We start from the raw sequence: 18,124 nt of genomic DNA, 5'->3' as shown, positions 1-18,124 counted from the left end.
ACCTGACTGCAATATTTAGATCTCGACGCACAGTGCTCTTGATTTCAGTCGTATCTTGCCTCTGTACATCATATTCTTCCTATTGACAATAAAATCATGCCGGTCATTCGTTCCGGAGAAAATTATTAATTAAAATAACATGATTTCCGATCAAAAACAGAAGTTTGTATACAGTTATTTCGGATCTCCGGTTCCTAAGCTTTCCATATCTGTTCTCGACTTTCATCTATCTAACTCCGTTCTCTTCGAGATTAAGAAAGGACAGACAGGCAGGAGGACGCTAGTGAACATTTATATATATTAACTCGTATATCCCATCCATACATATTAATTAACATGTCCCAATCCGATTGGGACATGTTAATTAATATTCACATTTACCCTCACACACATTCACCCACATATCTTCATTCCTGTATATTCACTAACATATTTCACCCCTATATATTTATTTACAGATTCCAATTCATTTTTAGTTTGGCTCATTTGTTTACAGTAACGCGAAACGTGGGCAATTAGGCGAGGGGTGATGCCTCCCGGGAGAACTTTCTACGGAAAACTGCCTTTATTTACTTGTGGTTATTACACAGTTAAAGAAAATTCGAAAAACTACCGTGCCCCCTTTATTTTTACTTTTTCAGCTGACAGATGACATATAACAAATGGCGACCGATCCAAAAATGAACCCCCAAGATCCAAAAATATAAAAATGTTTGGACTCGGGGACCTTGAAACGTCGGTAAATGTAAAAATTCGGGGTTTTCTTTGTATGTATGGAAGTTATGTGTGTGTGGGGCGGAGGTACGATTCGTTTACCCTCTTTGAAGCTTAATAATTTCTGTGATTTTCGTCGAAAATTTCTGAAATTTTGCAGAGAGGTTAAGGGGATTTTATTAGGGGGATTGATGCTATTAAATTTTGGTGGTTAAAGGTCGAGGGGGTGAGAAATAAACAGGGTCGTATCATATCTCGAGTAGGGTCTGACTTAATGACAATTTTACTGGTTATTAGCACTTACAATTTCTTTTATAAAAACCCATCTCTACCCTGAAAATTAAGGTTTTTGGCATTTGTTGACAATTTAAAACATTAAAAGTTCTTTTTGATAAAATATCGTAACAGATGGCGTCACTAAATGTTACTGGGAAAGTTAAGCAATTCGTTGCTGCATTTTTATTGTGTGTAGTAAGGTAATGGAAGTAAGGAATACTACTACGCTGAATAGAAATTTAATTTGTATTCTAGCATCCTTTTATAAATTGAATATTAAAGAATATTTTAAAATATTCAATAATTATACCCAGGTCCTATCTATATATATAATCGAGACGAGTTGATAATAATAATAATAATAATAATCAGCGCAGAGCCCAAACGGTTAGGAGTTGAAAGTTGAAATTTGGTACACAGTTAGGGTACGTCACGAAAACGCACACTAAGAAGGGATTTTTCGAAATTCTTCTCCACGGGGGAGAAGGACAGGATTAAAGCTTCTATATACATTATCGAGACGTGCCTAAACGGTTAGGAGTTGAAAGTTGAAATTTGGTACGCAGTTAGGGTACGTCACGAGAACGCACACTAAGAAGGGATTTTTCGAAATTCCTCCCCACGGGGGAGAGGGACAGGATTAAGTCTTAACACTTCCATCAACAATGGAAGTGTTAAGTAACAATGGAAGTGTGAAGCAACAATGGAAATGTGAAGTAATAATGGAAGTGTCAACAATGGAAGTGTTACGTAACAATGGAAATTTTAAGAGCCCAAACGGTTAAGAGTAGAAAGTTGAAATTTGGTACATAGTTAGGTTACGTCACGAGAACGCACACTACGAAGAGATTTTTCGAAATTCCTCCCCACGGGGAGAGAGACAGGATTAATGCTTAACACTTCCATCAACAATGAAAGTGTTACGTAACAATAAGTGTTAAGAGAAAGCGACGTGCAAGACGCAGATGGAGAAAAACGGGCGCTGGAGAAAAAAAAGAAAAAGAGTAATATGTTAGAACATATTCGATTTTCAAATTTAAACAGATTAGTTCGGTTTTTCTCGACTTTTCTTCTTTAGAACATTCGATGAAAATCGAACGATATAATGAGAACACGTCGTGAAAATCGAACAATATTAGAACATTCGATTTTCAAATTCGATCTTTCTTTAGAAATACTTAATTTGTTGATGAAATTACTCTCTTTCTTTTGTAACTATAACGTAATAATCTTAATCTTCGCTATCGTTACTTTTGCCCAAGCAACGCCGGGCCTACCTGCTAGTAAGAATATAAAATTATAAATTAATTATATTATTAGTAATACCAATCAGTGTCATTAATTTAAAAGTTTCTATATAAATCAATATTTTCAAAATTGACGAAAGAAGCAATATATTCTTTATAATAAAGTTACTCAACCTGTAGATCGCGACTTCAAAACGCGCGCTCCTCATTCCTACATTATAGGTCGGAGGGCCGAATATATAAAATAATTTATATGAGCTTTTAATGTTAATAACAGGAGTCTGTATAGCCATTTGGCTATATCGAAACAACTGAGACATTGATAAATCATAAACGGACCATTATATAAATGCATTATTTATTTAACAAATAAACAAAAAATATTTTTTTAAACACGAAATTTCCATTACATACGGGAAATCTCATAAAAGTTCTGTCAACTTGTATCATTACACGTAACATATTTCATTATTTAAATATTTAGAACAATAAAATATTGACATGGTTACCGCTCGATACTGCATTATCTACACAATGCTGTGTCCAATCATTAAATATTATAAATATTTATAATATTAAGCTTAAATCCTGCTGTAAGTTATAAAATCTTAATGAATATAGTAAAACCTGTCAAAACGGAACCTTAATAAAAAGAAGTCCTGCCTAAACGGGAAGAATTCTTCGGAATTCAGCGATTTTCTGAGTTAAAAAAAACCTGTTCAAAACGGAAATCTGGCAAACCGGAAAGAATATTCGGGCGAGTCGGTTTACACAGGTTTTACTGTACATATAAGAATGAGGACATGTTTTTTTCTTAGAGCACACTGTTCTAATTTCTTAAGAACAAATCTGGATAACAAAATTAAACAAATTAAATTATTTTAGAACTTTTTTTTAATATCTTAAGAATGACTTCTTAAAGAGGTATATTTCACAAAAATAACATTTAAAAAATATTTTAAAAATATATTCATAAATACAAATGTTGAAAATATTTCATTTAATGCTAAAATTCTTATTTAATATTTGAACCTAAAGAAAAATCTAAACAACACTTCATAAAAATTCGCTACAAATGATTTATTTCTATACAAAAAGTTCCTCGGAAGTCGCTTGCAATAGTTGCGTAAAGGAAATGAATACAGCAATTTATGCTCACCGAGGCTGAATGTGTACATTATAATCGAGAAAATGCGAGTATTGTATTAATCTTTAAAATATTAGTATTAAATTTGTCTTATAAAATCACGACGGCTCCTATAAATCGAGTTATCCGATAAGAATAAAATACAATACCAATAAAGCGCTATAGTTGAAAAAATTCGCTTATTTTTGCTCTCGTTGAAAAATACGGTATTGCAGCACCGAAAACCGAAAACTGTTGTTTATTATTATTATTTTTTTTAATTCTTTCCGCTCTGTGGACACTAAGAGGGCCTCTTTCAGCAAGACAATTATGTGTTCGGCCAGAAAAGAATTGAATGCACAAAGGAATTAGTTCCGAAAAAAGCTTTCTCTCTCTCGCTCTCTACCCGCTTCCCTACCCGCTACCACTCTCTCTAAGACAATAGCTGAAACCTTTAAGGATTTCCATTTATCCAAATATCTCATAATTTTCACTAAAAAGTAATGATTATTTTTACTAGAATTCTTATTAAAATATACCATAGATACATAATTGTTTCCTATAATGATAGATGAAAACAGATAAATGAATTATTTAATTATTACAAAAGTTCATTTCAATTAAAATTTACCTTATTTTAGAATGGAACTGTCTAATTTGATTTGTATTTTTTTAAAAATATTTAATATTTTCTTATGTACAATAAGAAAAATTATTAATTAATAATAAAATGATTTTATTATTTTTTTCTCATAATACGATTCTCCAATGACAATGGCGGAATCGAAAAAGGAAGGTTGCCTGTAAAACTGATTTTTGTGCTAACGGGTTTATTATTTTTTGAATATTTTGCGTGCGAAAATTACTTGAATATTATTTTTCTAAAAATATCGTGGAAATAAGGTAGGTTGATACAGAAACTATTTATCGCACATTTACTGTATACGAGCGTAAAAAAAAAAAATAAAAATAAATAAATAAATAAAATAAATTTTATCCAACGATGAGATCAGCCGATTAATTGTATCGTGTACAATATTTTATACCCCTAAGGAAAATACTGTAGATCTACGGTAAAATAAATTTCGTTCTCCCACAGTTAAATTTCGCAGCTAAATTGCGTTGTGATAAACCATTTTCACTTTCTCTGATAACTTTAACACGATTTTCTAACGACAGAACTTCGCATTTCTTTCGTTTTTCGGACAATTTCGAACAAACTGAAATGAATTTCCTTTGCTGCTAGACTAATTCATTAACACCTGCACCTAATTTCAAGGATGGGAGAAGTGTCTGAGGTGGGTTTGAACAAGAGTTTAGACTAATTCATTATATTAGGAGGCGAAAATGTTGTTGAGATGGGTTCGAACAACAGTTTATACCGGAAATATTCGCGGAAGGGGTTGTTTATAACAGTCGTTGTATGTTGTTTCGGACCAAAGATCGATACCCGCGGTCGCGTTACACAGGGGTCGTTTAATATGGGTAACTTATACGAAGACTTCATGTATAAACTATTCCGTGCCAGAAATTTTTGTCCGTTTTGACAGTGCCCGTCGAATGAAGATGGTCGCCTAAACAGTTTTCTCTGTACTCGAATACCTAATTAGTGAACTTAATTACCTTATATAACTTATTCAGTTAAATAATAAATATTAAAATAAATTATTAACTTGGTTTGTTTATAAAAATAAACATTCATTTTATATATCATTAGTAAATTAATAAAGTAAAACAAAAAATAAAAACATAAACAATAATTTACTAAATTCAAATAAATTAAACTATTTGACGTCAAAACTTTTAATTTTGACGTTGACTTTTTACAGTGACGTCCTCTCTCCTCTGTATTATTAATAGATTAATACTACAATAGTTTAATCAATCGTTGTTCTCATCTTTACCTACTGAAGACTTTTATTTACTAAAGGAAGTACAGTATAAGAACATCTTCGGAATTTAGACTGCCCAGTGGTGCGTTATCCCATGGGTAAAAAGGACAATTCCCACCAACAGGGATTCCCAAAACATTCTTTTATAAGAAAATATTTCTTCAAAAAATGTCTGAAGTCAACACTGTACACGGAGCCCCCAAATTCAAATATGCCTGGGCTCCATGAAGATATAACACCCTACTGAGTCTGCCTCTTTTCTTGTGGAAAATTAAACCAAAGGTGTTGAAGACAAGTTTCCAGATAGGGGATTCCACCAAATGGAGACTTTCGAGTTAACTGGAAAAAATGGGGAAGAGATACTAATGAAAATATTTTATGAAAATTTTATATTCCGCTGAGTAAAACGGGAAATAAGTGTAGGCCTTATATATATATATATAATTTTACCTAACAATAATTTAACTAATTATTATTAAAAATTGTTTTTAAAAATTTTTTATTGCATACCATGTATTATAACCTTGACAAAAGGGAGAAAATTCTAATTAAGCTTGTTAAAATATTCGTGTACATAGTTTTACTAAGATTCTATTATATGGTTTTATAACAACATCATGATATAACCGAAGATCTGTGTATATCCTATCTACTTGGACCTGTTTTTATTAATAAGATTTATACTGGTATAGTGTCTGATTAGCAATTAGAGGAGATTTTAGTCAAAAGTCAAAACAAAATATTTTTATTTTCACCCGGAAAGCTGTGACTTTAAATAACACTTAACTTGATATAGTGTATGTATGTATGTGTATATATATATTATGGACAAGTATATAATATTATGGACAAGTATATATATATACATACACAACTATAAACATTCAAGTAAATTCTTAATATATTTTTAACTTTACAAAATTCACTTGTGAAAGATATAAAGAATTTTAAAATTATTTTCGAAATTTAAAAAATAAATTTATTTAAAATTCAGATTTTTTATTTTAAATAAATTTATATTACTTTTCGAGGGGGGCGCTTCTAGCCATCATTAGTGTTGGCGACTTTTTCATTGACCTGCTTCAGAAAACGTATTTTTGTGAAACGTTGATTATACAATAATTGTAAAAGTTCTTTAAAGGTATAATATTAATTATGTTATCATTAAAACTAATATTATTGCTGTTAATAATGGCTGGAGTCGAAACTAATCCTGGCCCGATTCAGCATTCGCCAGTTAACAGAAGTCAAACTGATATGCAAAAAAGAGGGCGTGGAAGACCAAGGAAGGAACACTCACAGAGTTCTGAAGAAACAAGCCAGCTAGTGAATCTTGTAGGTGAAGAATATACTCCAGAGGAAGAAATTGAAAGTAACAGTGGCATTACGGCTAAATCTAGAATTGAGGACTATTTCACAACATCGGAGCACCTTGACCAGATAGGTGACAGTGATTCAAGATACTCGTTAAAATCCATCTATAATCTAATTCAGGATAAGTTTGAATTATTAAATCAAGAAATTCATTCAATTAGACATGATATTAGTTGTATACAAAGAGATAATATGAAAATTAGAGAAGAAATGGATACGATTGGACAAAAAACTCAGCAATGCGAAGATAAAACAAAGCTCTGCGCAAACCTAAAAGGTATGTTTGAGTTTGAGTTGGATAAACTAAACAATGAAAATAGTAATAGAAATCTGGTTATTGTTAATTTCCCATTTAATACTGATGATAAGCTGCAAGAAATTAAAAAATTTATTAAGGTAGATCTTGACCTAAAGGACAGAAATAGAAGGCTTAATTCAATTAGGAAAGAGTAGTTCGGATTATCAAATGATAAAATTAATAACAGAATCGGTTAAAGATAGAAACTCAATACTTAAAAGGTTCTGGACTATGAGACCAAATATTAGACAAGAGATAAGAAAAACTGTCATCAGAACAGATCTATGTTCTAGATCAAGAGCTAGGAGAAAACTATTACTCAATAAAATTAAATTATAATTCTCAACTAATACCAAAGAGAGAATCAGGGATGACTATTTTATAAAAGATGATCTTGTATACACGTTAGATATGAACACAAATGAATTTATAGTGATTAATTCTTTTTTAGGTCAAGCTACCAAATATACACAAAGAAAGTAATAACAACAACAACAACTGTGCTGCCTGATATTCAGGAAAACGAGTTAACAAAAAATAATAATTGTAAAAAAATCGAAAAGGAACAATCCTCGGATAAATATAGTTATATTCAAAATAATAATACTAAGATTAATATGGAATCAAACTATCTTCATATTAGTTTTTGGAACTGTCAGGGCCTTAAAGAAAAAATTCATAAGCTATCAACAAAAAATTTCATAAATTCTAATACAATTATTGGTTTGACGGAAACGTGGATTGAAAACATAAATTTAATTGATAAAAACTATGTAGAACAAGAGAATATCTTGATTTCCAGTGACGCTCATCGGTTAAGTAAATTTGGTCGACCTTCGGGAGGCATACTTCTCATCATGAAGAAAAATTTTGGTGAGATCATATATCAAAATATAACAATGTACTATATACTAGCTATAATTAGAATAAATAATCAACTTAAATCCATGTGGAATGAATCCTACTTAGGAGTTATTGTAATATATCTTCCTCCATCGGTTAATAAGAAATCGATATTCATGAAAATACAACACTGTATTGATAGATGGGCTTTTTTGATACAATTCTGGTTGCTCGGAGGAGACTTCAATTCTCGAATTGGAGAGATGTTGGACACAAAGTTATATTTAAATTATGAAAATATAAACAACAACAGACAGTCTAAAGATAAAATTTTAAACAGTGAAGACAAAACTCTAGTAGAATTTATTTACGAAAACCAGCTTATTATACTTAATGGTAGAATGAGAGGTGATGTTCCAGCAGAATACACATACATATCACAAAATAGGAAGTCAATTGTAGATTTCATTATATGTTCCGAGAAGTTAATCGAACATTGTCAGACCTTGACAGTTCTTGATGAAGACACTTCGGATCATTTTCCAGTAAAACTCACATTATTAATTAAAAAGGATATAAGAAGTAACATTATTAAAAAAGATTATATATCGGAATTCAGCAAAAAATGTGAATCCAGGATTGATAAGAAAAAATGGTTAAAAAGAGTTGATTTTATAACAGCTGAATTACTAAGGCTGGAGGAAAAAAATAAACCAATTGTCAATTACCAAAGATTAGTTTCTAAAATAGTAGAATGTTGTGTCATGCGACGTAATCACGCCTCCAAACTAAAATCTAAAAATCAATAGTTCGATAACTCTTGTTATCACCACAAACGTAGAAAGCAAAAAAATCTTAAAATTTTTAGGAAATACAATACTCCTGAAGCATTATCAAACTATGTGAAAAGCAAAAAAATATATACAAACTTAATTAAGGCAAAAAAGAAACTTTACTTGACCAATATTAACAAAAAGCTAATAGAATCAAGAGACACCAGAACCTTTTGGAAAGTTATTAACAACTTCCGTAATACTAAATCTGGCTCTTTCAATAAAAAAAAAAAAAATTGATTATATTGAATGGATAAAATATTTTCAAGAATTTTCCCAGGAATACTTACATAATCAAAAGCATATTCACAAGGAAGATAAAATAGCTTACCAAATTAATCAGGATGAAATAATAAGTGTAGATGAAGTGCAGAAACGAGTTAAAGCATTGAAAATCAAATCGGCTCCAGGTTCACATGGTATTCCGAATTCCTTTATTAAATTGTTACCTCCCAAACTAATTCAATATTTAACTAGAATATTTAATAATATATATGTTAGCAGTATAATTCCAAGTAACTGGAAGGAAATTATTTTTACTATGCTTTTCAAACATGGCAGCAAAGATGAACCAGCAAATTATAGACCGATTGCATTATTATCCAGTTTCAGAAAAATATTTACAGCAATACTGGCAGAGAAATTTAAACAATGGATAGAGGCGAACAATTACAAGAATCCGACACAATATGCTTATACAGAAAATGGTGGCACTCAGAAAGCTCTATTTGATTTGCTAGCAATAATCCAAATACAACTATTAAAGAAGAGACAGAAGATTTTTGCAATTTTTTTGGATTTATCAAAAGCTTATGATTCTGTTAGTATAAAGTTGCTACAGGACAAATTAAATAACTATAATGTAAGCAATTACTTAACTAAGATAATTGGTCAACTATATGGTAATTATAATGTCATTATCAAGCAAAATAATATATGCTGGAATCCGTTTACGACTAGTAGAGGCTTATTGCAAGGTGATCCCTTATCTCCAATTTTGTTTAATTTCTATCTGTTTGATTTAAATAACTGTTTCTCAAGGGAAGAAGATGGGATATATATTGACAATACATGTATACACTCAGTGTCATATGCAGATGATATCATAGTACTGGCTCCTACCGCTGTGGCACTAAAAAGGAAGATTCTCCAGATAGTTGAATATTTAGATACTTTAAAAGTCAAAATAAATCCTGATAAATCAGAAATCAAGGTTTTCAGAAATGGAAATAATCTTACGAAAAGAGCTAAATCCTTTTATATCAAGAATAAAAAAATTAAAATTGTTAATGAGAAAAAATTTCTGGGTATTTTCTTTACATTTAACTTATCATTTAGTAGGCATTATAAATATATTACTGCAAAGTCTAGAAATATAATGAGCAATGTAATAGCTCATGCTGTAAAGCAGCGTTTCTCAAAGTGGGCGATAACGCCCCCTTGTGGGTACTGGAGGCTTTCAGGGGGGCAGTAGAAGGCTCAAAGGAAATTAGGGGGCATTAAGGAAATCTAGAGGGGCGATGGCAGACAAATTCTATCTATAAAAATCTGACTATAATATATATAAAATGCTGACAATTTATATATTTTTTAATTTTTATTGAAGATCACAACCTGAATATTTCTAACACGTTGACTTATATTATAGCATGAATGAACTTATTATAGTAACATTATTGCATAAATATGCTAAAAATGAAAGTTCAAGAATGGCTACCAAGAATTTTGGCTGCAGAAGCAAATCTCTCAACTGTACCCTGAGTTATGGTCAGTTGTTCAACGATTTCTGATAGCATTCCCATCGTCGTATTTGTGTGAACGTGGATTTAGTGCTGTAGCAACGTTGCTAACTGAAAACAGAAATCGGCTGCAAGTTACTGAACGCGGCGACTTACGGCTGATTTTAAGTGAATTCGACCCTGATATTAACAAACTGGTCGAAATACATCAGATTCATCCTTCACATTAGATAAGTTTTAAATTCAAAGCCTTCTTTTAATGTTAATAAAAATACTTCTAAATATGATTAAGTATGAGTTTTATTTCCTCTCATTGAAACATTCTTTGATTTCAGAAATAGGATATAGATCACACCCTATCTATCCTATCCATATAATAATGCATGTTTAAACATTATATTTGCAACTGTTTTTAAAATACGCAACAGATGGTAATGTAAAAAGGCAAGTTAAAAAATATGGGGGCACTAGGAATTTTTTTAATCTCAAAGTGGGCGGTGGTCGAAATAAGGTTGAGAACCAGTTTTGTAAAGCAAAAATAAAAAATATCAAGACTCATTTTCAGCTCTTTGTTGCAATAGTAATAAACGCATTGTGCTATGCCGCTCCAATCTGGAGTTTAAACAATTTCTATGACTTCGAAAAAATCCAAAATATATTCATTCGAAAAACGTTTCAATTGGAATATAATACGCCAGGTAGTGCACTGCGCTTGGAACTTAAGAGATTCAAACTTAATACAATTTTGGTAAAGAGATACATTAATTGGCTTAAAAAAATAATTAATGCAGAAGATTTGTCATCTAAACTAATGCACTTGTTATATAATAGATCTAGAAATATAAACATTCAACGGAATTGGATAACTCAATTATCTAAGATTTTCAATGCTTACGGATTTTCGATAGAACTAGTATTTGAGTATCTCAAAAATAATGACCACCAACGAATCAGTCAATTACTATATAAAGCCATGGAACATTCAATAAGCCAGGATAATGAAGATATAAGAAAAAGAAAAAAACTCACACTATAATATAATCCTTAACTACCCTGATATCAACAACTATATGCTTTCAAATCTCCCATTTAATGTTAAAAAGTTTTTCATTCAGTTAAGACTTAATCAAAAAGGTCTAGTTATCACAAATAAATATATAGAATATAATCAATGTACCTGCTCCAAGTGTGGAAAAAAATTATCAAAACTACACTTAATCTACGGATGTAACGAGAAGGAAGAACAGGATTTAATTATCAAGGAACAAAGTCATAACCAAAAGACGGAAATTGATATGTATAGAAAACTAGATAAAGTCAATAGTAATGATATTTATGACCTGTATAATATTGTCAATAGGTTATTAAGGCAATGTGTTAATAGTTAATTAAGCCTTATGGCTAATTAATAAATTGAAAGGAAATATAATGTTAAAAGTTACCTAAAATTGTAGATTACATTATCCTAAAAAATGTATATTCAACCCCCCTTGTAACAGGCTCATGCCTACTACGCTAATAAACTTGATTGATTGATTAATCTATATTACTTTTCGAATATCTCACTGAATATAATATTATTAATAGAAAACTTATTTGTACCCATTTTTGTGAATATTTTGATATATTGTATTTAAAAGATTCCACTGTGGCAGAACTCCTTCACAGAGTATGTTCAGTCATTGCAAATTGATAGCATGCTTGATCAATTTCTCCTATTACACAAATACGATTATTATCAACTAAAAATAATATGGAAGTGTCTGCATTTATAACTCAAAGATTTTGCGAAGATATACTAAAGTAGGTGAAATTTAAGAATTTTTATATTATTCCTGAATATTTAAAGCATGCAAATACATATAATAAATACAGCACTTGGCTTATTATTATCATACAGAAGTGAAAAAAAAAATTAAAACAGCTGTATTAAGATTTTGAAATGAAATAATATAAAACTGAAAATGCACATCTATGTATGTTTCTCCTTCTTCCTATTAGTTTATGTAATATTAAATATCTTACATATTTTCAAATCATGAAATACAACAAATCATTATGTGAAAATTCAATAAATAACTATTCTAAAAAAAATTTCAAGTAGAAATGGACGAACACAAGAATACTAGAGCTTGTTTATTATTACAGTAGAGCGTCGATAAGTGGAACGTCGGTAAGTGGAATGGCCGGAAAGTGGAACGATTTTCAGTCGGACTGTGTCGTGCTGAATCGAATGTTTTTGATACTAAATTTACTTCTAAAGTATAATTTTCATGTCTTTTATATTCTTTAATATATTTATTTTGTTTGTACAAAATGCAGAAATAATTTTTAACGATACGATAGCCTCGATGATTATTATAAAAATTTTCGTTAGGCTTAAAATCGACGAAAATTCAACACGAAGCGACACGCAACGGAGAAAAATTCAACAGGAAGCGATACGCAACGGAGAAAAATTTGAACATCGGACAGGTTAATGTATTTTTTCGTACAAAGTCGGAAACTGGAACAAATCATTAACTGGAAGGACCCCAGTCCCCAATTGGTTCCACTTATCGACGCTCTACTGTACTGAGTTTTCATTTACTGATTGTTCAATTTCATAATTTAAATATAAAACTGTGATAAATTAAAAATAAATGCAGTGGAAATTCGATTAACCGAAGCTGTTAAAAAAAGAACCTGTAGCAAAGTCCTTTGTACCTTGTATACAGATACCGAACTCCCATGTAACTGGAAATCACTACGTCATTTGTCGATCGTAGCGCCGCGAAACTAGGTCATATAAATAACATTTGTTCTAAATTTTGATTAAATTTATTTGATTAAATTTATTAAATTAAATTTTTTAATTAAATTTAAATTTTAATTACATTTTGATTAAATTAATTTACCTTCAAATACAGTAATTTCATTACATTATTTATTGCTCATGAAACTTTAAATGCACAATTCTTAATGTTGTATTTAAAACATAAAAATGAAACAAGTTTCTGGAAAATTCGAAATTTCGTTTATCCGAAAAACCCTCGTCCCACCAAGTTTAGATAATAGATAATAATTACTGTATTAAAAATACATCGTACATTATGTTTACGAATACAATCGATTAAAATTTTGAATAATTTTATTAATAAAAGTAATGATAATAAACATATGTAATGTATAATTTCAACGATTATAACATACTATTGTATTATGAAATAATTAAGTTACACAGGAAAATCTGGATTCGAACTAGAACCAGGGGTCTCCAGAGCGATAGGCATACGCCTTCACGGTTATCAAAAAATATGGAATGCTTCACAATTTTGCGTGTCATTCTTGAACAGAGTCATTCTAATCTTATATCGTTTCATTTTAAGAATGCAATAGCATTGATGAGATAAGGCAACGCTATTTTCTAATTCAAGAGTGCCTACTGGAAGAACCGTCTGTAGGAAACTGGTCCTATTCGGGTGTTAGACAAGTGAAAAAGCCCGGAAAACTCCTCGCGACCAACTACCAGTGTTTAGTGATATTATCCATTTTAAGATTGTGTAAGACAGAAGAAGTATAGTTCACTTAGCATTAGCATTATTGTTTGGTGTGGTTTTATTTGTTTATGCAACGTGTCAGATGGGCGATCTGCCAAGGGAAGAATGAGAAACCAGCCCCTAATTAGTTGTTACAAACGTAAAGAAAGCCCGGAAAAAGCCACGTTCAGTAGTTTTATCCACTTGGCGCCACTGGTGGGCATTACTGTTTGATAAAATAATTCATCGCAAAATTATTGGTAATGCATTTTTATTCATTTAATATTGAATTCCTCTATCAAACAATAATGTCAATAATAAATGAACAGCAATTCTTCATAAACAATAAAATTATGATGAATTACTTTATATCAAACTAACTGATAAAGCCCTTTATAAAATAGTAATGCCATCAATTATTGTTTGATAACGTAATTCATCACAAACAGCAATTCATCGTAAAATTATTGTTCATTTATCAATGGCATTGTCGTTTGCTAAAGGAATTTATTTAACTTCAACATTAGGTATTTTGTTGATGATAAACTTATTAAAAATAGCCTAGTAAAAACTTTGTACAAAAATAAATTTACCAAAAAACACAGATAATTAAAATGTTGGACACGTAGGTATTCATAAAGACATCGTCATAATCGACCTGGATCTTATTAAGCTTCCCAAACTTCAGTCTTTTATGTAAGTAAGAAATGATATAAAGGAAAGAAACTTTCCTATATATCATTTCTTACTTGTTTCGATAAATGAAGCAAATGGATTAATGAAGTAAGACAACGCAATCCTTGGGTGATCTGCCAAGAGGGTATCTCACGAGAAGACTTTCTATGGAAGTAGTTCCTGCTTAAGTATTAGACACTTGAATAAATACTAGAAAGCTCCACGTAGAGGCAAAGCAAAGCTATTTGGAAATACCGAGCTGTGAATTTGAACTGGAGCGTGTTGCAGCAAAGTCCTTTTTTGAAATGAAATCTCGTATGTGATAATAACGGGTACCCAGTCTGTCGGATGATATGCTTTCATTTATCTGTTATTAAAATGAGATCATTCAAATAACTACTTGAGCATTAAGAAATTTTTAGATAAGAGAATTGTTAAAAGTAATAAAAGATAATAGTTTACATTACAAATAAAGACAGTATTTCTAGTAAAAGACGTACAGTGGAGTCAAGATAATTAAGATTAAGATGAAGAAAATCACCTTAAGCTGAGCTGAGACTCTAAAGTCCATTTAAGAGCTGAGAGAACTGTTAAAATTCTGAGCTGAAGCTCAGATCATTTGGTAGAACTCTAACTCCGTGTGGTGTCCATTGATCAGAAGCGAACCCGCGACCAACTACAAGTATTTAGTGTTTTTCGTTAATTTTTTATTTATTTTTTTTATATTTTTAATCCACTCGGCTATTGGTGAGCGTTGACACTTTGACATTCCTCATATTTATTAATTAATGTAATTCCATTTTTCGGAAAAGCGGGAGTTTTTGATGATAATTAAAATATATAAAATATATATTTAGAGGAAAAATTCTATCAATTTGAATGTATTATTATTATTTTTTTATTCTAATTACAGTAAGAATTCTGTATGTAATAATCTCGAATAATATATTAAATAATTTAATTCAATAATGATAATAATAATATTTACATGATATAAATAACTTATTTCATTGATTTATTCATATCAAAATGATTAAAATTTAAAAAGGGAAAACAATACTTCACGAAAAATATATACAGTATAAATATAAAGCGAATTTATATTTTGCCAAATGAATAATATAAAAAAATCAATTTAATAGATTTCTAACAGAATATAAACAGGGTATAAATATGTACAGGGCGGTCCAATTTTGAGCCACCCACGTTGTTAATTACGTTTAACCAATTTTTTAAGATGCAATGCAATGTTCTAAACTCACTTTATAACCTAATTCAAATTCGAAAAGTGTGGTATGACTTCGAATGTACAGTACAGTACATACACTACAGTATAATGTAAGTACACCGTTACCGTTGGATGCCAAAACCTCGGTATTACCGATAGTATTTAGGGCTAGAGTCGTGGACACACAACTCAAAACATGATTAACTGACTTTTGGGCTGCTCTTTGCATATTGAGTAATTTAATAGATTAATTATATAGGCTATTACTGTATATGTACGGAACATATATCCTATATTCTACTTTATTAGTTATAAAATCTATAAAAATGTTTCTTAACATAGTGGCGTATTCAAGATTTTGAGAGTAAGAGTGCTACTCAAGGCGAATTCGGGAGGACCAAGGAGAATGGCCATGGAGGGACCAATCTTACTCAATTGAAGTTATGCGATTTGCGTTATTATATAAGTATGCATATATATATACACATGTATTTTAAAGTAATAAATCTGATTGCTTTGTTGTCACGGAGGTGGTGCAGCGCCATAAGCACCCCTGGTTACATACCCTGACTTAATATATATTTCATCACGCTATTTAATTTAGGAGAAAATATATAAAATATAATTACGTAATGCAAATATTAATTAAATAAAATATATATACATATATATATATATATCCCATGCATAATTTGAATAAATTTACAAAAATAAATAAAAATGTTTAAAGTTATTTATTATTAAATATAGCAAATAATTAAAAATTTATTTAAAAGTTAAACGTGTTTGTAAACGCATTTGTCCTGTTTTTACATTAAAAATGATCGATATAATTAACTTTAACAGTATTTTATATCAATCTTCACGAATTTAAACTGTCAAAACTCGTGTATTATTATTTTTTAAAGTTAATTAAATAATTTCTAAATAAGTTTTTTTAATATTCAATAAATAATTAGAAGATTACATCAAATGGGTAATAAAATAACGCAAATAATAAATCTTAATCGAAGTAAATAATGTTTATAATTATTAATTTAATTTCATAACAGTTTAAATTAAATTTTATTATTAAAATGATGTATTTTCAATGTACTTTTCTCTATTTTTAATAAAAATAACATAAATTTAATGAAGTTAAGGTTATTTGCGAGTATCCTTTAGTATGGTGTAGGTCATATCATCGATTTAATATCAAATTGATTTCGACTTTCCCATAACAGAACGATTGAAATTAGATTTGTTCAGCGTATTTTCTCGATATAAGAAAGAAAAACTTATATATCGATTGTGTAACAAGTGCTTCTGTTCAAAATCGAATGTTTTTAACAATATAAAATATTGGATTCGTGTTTCGATCATATATATATTTTTTATGTTATACATGTCGAATGATGCTGATGAGAAGTTACACTTATAAAAAGTACAGTAAAACCTCGATTTTAAACGGACTATTTCGGTCTAATCCATTATACATCATAATAAAGTAAGTTTTCCGAATGCGTGTGTTGAATAAATCTGCAGAGTTGCTCAACTTTCCCGTCAGCATTTAATATTTTGGTTGCGCCATCTGCTATATTTTATTTTAAACATTTTTATATTTTTAACTATTACAAAATGACAAAAAGCTTAATTTTCAGGTTGGGATGAGTTTTATAAAAAAGTATAAATGCTAATAAGAGTAAAATCGTCATTAAGTCGACCTTACTGGAGATATACACGACCCCCATTATCCCCACCTCCGCCCTACCTTTAAACACCATATTTTAATAGCATCAATCCCCTAATACACAAACTTCTATGTAAAATTTCAGAAATTTTAGACAAAAAGCACAGGAGTTATTAAGCTTCAAACAGAATGTACAAAATCGTGCCCTCCCTACATGCACTAACGTCCATACATACTGAAATTACCCCGAATTTTTTGTATTTCTCGACATTTCAAGGTGTCCTAAGTCCAAAAATGTAAAAAATCTGGGGGAGGGGTCGTTTTTCGATCGATCGCCATTCTGATATGTAATGATATATCGAGACACCCCCCCGTTGTAGCGTGAAAGTAAGAGTAGTTGTGATTCTTGGATTAAAAATAATAATAAGCATATAAGAATCATTATAAAATTAATATAGGGTGTTAATTTTCATATATGACATACGGACAGGAAATTCTGTCCGTTAAATCGAAGTTTTACTGTATTGTAAGATTTGCATTTTCTTAATAATCAGATTTTAAATATTGGAATGTAAGCACAGTCAATATTTTGTGATGTGTTGTTTTTATATAAAAAAAAGAACAGTTATGGGGCAGAACGTGAATTACGTCCTTAATAATCATTAAAAAAACAGAGTTTTTGGTATCACTGT

At 30.2% G+C, this 18,124-nt stretch overlaps 1 pseudogene; it reads right to left on the bottom strand.

Annotated features, from left to right (window-relative positions):
• Positions 1 to 13,632: 13,632 nt before the first annotated feature.
• LOC136989345 (U6 spliceosomal RNA) lies at positions 13,633 to 13,724 on the bottom strand (annotated as a pseudogene).
• Between the last annotated feature and the right edge of the window lie 4,400 nt (positions 13,725 to 18,124).

This window comes from Centruroides vittatus, unplaced genomic scaffold (assembly GCF_030686945.1).
Source record: "Centruroides vittatus isolate TY-2023 unplaced genomic scaffold, ASM3068694v2 scaffold_464, whole genome shotgun sequence".
Taxonomy (NCBI): domain Eukaryota; kingdom Metazoa; phylum Arthropoda; class Arachnida; order Scorpiones; family Buthidae; genus Centruroides; species Centruroides vittatus.
The sequence above is the reverse complement of the archived record's forward strand: the minus strand, read 5'-3'. Positions and strand labels throughout refer to the sequence as shown.